Here is a 5,482-nt window from a genome sequence, read left to right on the forward strand (position 1 = left end):
TTATCTACTTAAGGATCTACATGTCTTCTACTCAGGCTCTACTCATTTCTGAGACAATGCTTTAGTCCTTGCCTTGGCATCTAATCCTATCTATCATGCAAGGATCAAACACATTGAAATAGACTATCATTTCATTAGAGAGCAAGTGATAGCCAAGCAATTGCAGATCTCACACATATCAACAACTAAGCAGATAACAGACATGTTCACTAAATCACTACCAGTATCCAAGTTTCAGTATCTGAAGTGCAAGTTGCCACTGACTCATTCCAAGCCTGTGTCCAACTTGAGGAGGGATGTTAAGGAGAATAGAAGTGCAGCAGTAGTCAGTCACTTAGGCTTAGCTAATAGTTAGTTAGGCTTAGCTGTCAGCTTAATTGTCATGTTAGTTAGGAATATAACTAACACTGTACAGCTGTATACAACTGTACAGATCTGCAATTCTAACTGCATGTAATGCTATAAATATAGCTCTCTATTGTAACAATCATTTTGAACAATCAATGAATCACAAAATTTCATCTCTCTCATTTCTCTCACTAGAGTTTAACATCAGGCCCTACTCCACCATATATATATTTCTTTTTTTTTGGGGGTCTAGTATGTGTGTATATGTAGTGTGTGTATATATATATATAAACGAAATGGAAAAGGAGAAAAGAGAGAAAAGAAAAAAAAAATTAAGGGTACTTAAGTTTTTTTGTGCAAATCTGTTATCTATGTTGACAGAAAGGTAGGAAGGGGGCACATGTGATGAGTTTTGTAACATCACATGGTATGGTGCAATTTTTGGACCTTAAGGGGTATGATGCAATTTCGTAAAAGCACAGGGGGTCTTGTGAAATCAGTTCAGGATTCAATGCAAGTTTTGAGAATTTAGTTCACACGATTCTTTGTCAAAACAACACAATTTAAATACCATTAGTATCGAGAACAACCTTTTGAAGGTCAAAGCTCCAGTACAATTAGATCAAAGAAAAAAGATACTCGACCTGGAAGAGCACATGGTTCCATTCCAAGCTGTGAATCCATAGAAAATCTAAGAGAATAACTCCAAAAGCTAACTAAATTAAAATATTCATATTTTCGGCTTGTACTAAATATGCACCAAATTTTTTTTGCTTCATGAGAAATTCTAGATTTCCTAGTCATTTTGTGCGCATATTCATTCCGTCTTACTTAAGTTCCACAAATTTTTGCTTTAATTCTATATCGAAGTGTGTAATATTTCTCTCTTATGTGCTTTCAGAATCTAAAAATACAGATCAGATTAGTATTTTCCGAGGAATGAGCCATTCTTGCAGGGACTTGGGATGACAGGAGATATTTGAAATGAAAAGAGAAAAAGGTTCTCGAGGTCCTATATACTGAATCAACCAAATTGCAGATCACACAAAGTAATAAATCCAGTCCAAGAGATGTAACAGAATTCAAAAGAAAATTACCTCTAATTTTAATTTCTCCAGAAAAGGAGTCGCCTTTAAGAATGAAAGTATAAAAAGAAGGTTTTCACAGTCACGTCCAAAAACTTTCACCGTCAACTCCCTTAGAGAAGATAATTTCAATGATTGCTGAAAGTCCATGCATATCTGATAAACGATGACATATAAACAGGTCAAACCACAAGGAATTGCAAAAGTTAACATTAACTCATTAGGAAAATATGAAAATTACCACTGGATGGGAGGAAAATGAAGATCCCAAGCGCAGCACAAGAGTCTGAAGCTGACAAAGATAACTTGATAGTGCCCGAAATGCCCAAGTCAGACGACCTCCTACACCAATATATACATGACAAAGCAAAGGAGTGTTCTCAACGTGTAAGTTAATTTTTTGACCCTGATACAGAAAATTGGAAAGCTTTGGAGCAGAAATCTTAAGATCTCTTAGTTTGGGACAATAGAATATCTCCAAGGATTTTAAACTAAGCAATGGACCTCCAACTCCAACGTTGAGAGTTTTCAAATGGTTGGAGTCGAGGATACTTATTTGCTCTAATGATTGGCAATGGAGAAGAAAATGCTCAAGAGTCTCCCCCGATATGTTGATGTACCATAAAGTAAGTGATCTCAAATAATGCTTGTAATTAGTAATGCCTGATGAAACAGTATTATTAGCAGGGTAGGAAAAAATGTAGCGGTCAAAGTAATGCAGGGGATATTTCGACGACATAACCAACTCAAGATCTTTAACTCCCTTTTCCATGGCAAAATCGACCCATTTGTCGACATTGTCTTTAGCCTTCACCTCCAAATTAAAAATCATTCTAAACTCTTCAATTCTTGGAGACTGGATTGACGAGCAGACTTTATTCACCCAATTTATGCGCTCCGAACTTTCCAGATAACCGATATTGCCAAAGTTGAGACAGTTTATATGTTTCCATAAATGCCTCCATCTTGTTGATAAAACACTCGTCATTTGTGCTTCCTTTACTGTCAATAAAGATAGAATCCGAATAATGATTTCATCTGGCAGCCGACTAATCCAGTCTTCCTTTTCAATCTCGTGTTCCACTTTTTCATATGTCAAAGTATCACAATCGCTCTTCTCATCTTGCCTCCTTTCTTGTCGTTGCATCATCGATGCTTAAAATAACACGTACACACACAGCAAACAAGCTTATCAGCAGCAGCAACTACAATTGATAATGTCAATATTGAGATATAAAGCATAAGAGCAAAACAATATCAGAAAAATAGGAATTAATAAGATAGATTAAAGTGTGCTGCAAAAGAAATAGACTAAATATGTAGTAATCTATGCAAAAGAAATTTTTAACAGAAAAACATCAAAAGAATATGAAAACGGTAAAAGAAGAATAAAACAACATGGGTAAACTAAAAACAACTTTACGTGTTTTGTCCAAGTTACCATGATTTATAAAAATTTGGCAAATCACCGTAACACTCGAACTCTAGTTTCAGGAGAAATAATCCACTATTAGACTACTCATCAATCTTTTCCGGACAGCTGACCGGACCGGACATAGGCGGTTAACCACGTTGTTATGATCAAGCATAATTAGATATTTAAATTACTATGTGAATATAAGATCTAACATGCAGCTTCTACAGACATGCTTTTCAGCACAGTTGGTGTCAATATTGAAATATACATCATGAGGCCAAAAACGATATCAGAAACAGGAATTATTGAGTTAATAATAAAGACCACACATGCAGTAAAGTATGCTAAAGAAACTTCAGAAAGCAACCTAAAGAATTTGAAACTTAATAAATAAATAAAAAAAGCAGCAATATGCGCAAAAAAAACCTACGAAAAAACCTATAGCCCATTACCAGACACAAGACAGTCAGCAAATTGTTAAAGATTATTAATTACGAAGTTCATTGTGGTTTATAAAAACGTGACAGAAACCTTCCCACTATTACCAGGGATTACGAGCTCCCTCATATTAGATTATCATGATATCATAATTTTTAACGTTCAATTTTCGCAAAATACGTTGCATTAATTCAATTACATAAACAAGTACGAGACATGTGGTAGAGGTCAGAACAATTTAATAATAGCAAATTAATATAGATTATGTACCCTGGTGGTTTCGTAATTAGTTTTTCTTATATAATGGTTGAATTGTTGATTTCGCTTCGATCTCTTCGACTAAAACTAAAAGAGACTTCGACCATTCGGCCTTACCTGAAACCAATTTGGACAATTGGACTGTGTTTCTTGATCGAGCTGTGACAAAAACTAACGCAAAAGCGTTATTCCTTAAATTTAAAAAAATAAATTTAAAAGTTGTACGGCTTGGACATTCTTTGAATTTAAAAAAATAAAAGTTTTGAATGTCGGCGGCAGCTCTGACGAGTTTGAATTGGAATAAGAAAAGGTTTGAAGGAAAAGAATTTGCAAAACGATTTAAACGAGCTCAGTTATTATTATTCTTTATTTGGGGAGAGAATAACACACAACTCCTTGAATTAATGTCCAATTACCAACTAAATAATCACAAATTATTTATTCATATTATCTATTCATCAATACTAATCAATTAAGTCTAATTTTAAAATTAATTATTGTTGTTGATGAAATACATATTCCTTTCAAAATTTCAAAAGCAAAGCTTCTTGATATAAGTATAGAAAAAAAAAAAACTACAATCTTGGCTTGAACCCAAACCCACAGAGAAGTTGAAGACAAGTAGAAGTCCGTTAGGAGAAGAAATAAGTTTTCTAATTCTAGTAGAGGTACTTATTTCTAATTCTAATAGAGGTAGGATTAGTTACCTATAAATAGGACATTCTAGCTTGTAATTCAATGTCACGAGAACCACATCCCATGGGGTGTGCGGAAGGGGGTGAGCAGAGTGTTGAGAGCGTTTGAGTAAGAGGAAGATTTGGATAATTTTCCGTCAAAAAGATCCTCCACATTGTTGTGGTTTATTGCTGATTAATTAGTGAATTTTCCAATTACTTAGGTCGTGGACGTAAGCAGAGAGCCGAACCATGTTAAACACCTCGACTTGATTTCCGCTATGCGTTATGTGATTATGTGTGTGTGTCCTTTTTCCCAACACAATCAATATATATATTTACAAATAATATAATTGACTTAATATTGTTTTACACATTTTTCCCAACACAATCAATATATATATTTACAAATAATATAATTGATTTAAAACTATTTTACACTTATAGACAAAATAATTCATTTATAAATACAAATCTTTACAAAATTCATTTATAAATCAAATAAATATCGCATTACAAGTGCTTCCAAACAATCAACTCTCAACTCTCAACTTTCAACTCTCTCTCAATGGTTCCTAGAATTGATAGAAATCACGAAAAATTCCCTTTGAATTTTGATATTGGGAAAATAATCCAGATATATAGTTTCCGTTTTTTTCAACTTAGTCTTCACTATTTAAAGTGAGCCAAAACAGTCCTTATTATGTTAGACAAAGTTTTAAAATAGTTTGTAGTTAAAAGTTGGTTAGTTTTGACCGAAAAAATATAAAACTTTATTAAATTAGTATCGTACCCAGTGGCGAACCTATACTACTAATAGTGTATGCAAAGACTTACAATCAACAAAATTTGATATGATTGAAAAGTTAAAGTAGCATCCTTGAATTCAAGTTGTGCTTCACCTCTCAAGTTCAAATCTTTCTATTGCTTACACTTAAAATTTTTTTGCTTTCACCATTTATTTTTTATTTTTGGTCAAGGATACAACTTTCACCTAATGATATCACCTCACTTTTCCAATGCCTTTAATACTCTGAAGCGTCACAAAACCATCTCTGCCCTCAACTCTCAACTCCTTTTTTTTTAATCAACCAATAAATTTTAAATCCAGTTTGAATCTCATGAGGGTAAATTTTGACAGAAACAAACCAAAATCTTGAATTAGTTAAAACATTTATGAAGCATGTGCTAGAGGCCAGAGCATCATAGCTGACAGAGTATTTTTACATTTTTCTTTTTATTTTTTGTCTGAATAGAGTATT

The sequence above is a fragment of the Budorcas taxicolor genome, unplaced genomic scaffold (genome assembly GCF_023091745.1).
Source record: "Budorcas taxicolor isolate Tak-1 unplaced genomic scaffold, Takin1.1 scaffold1454, whole genome shotgun sequence".
Lineage (NCBI taxonomy): Eukaryota > Metazoa > Chordata > Mammalia > Artiodactyla > Bovidae > Budorcas > Budorcas taxicolor.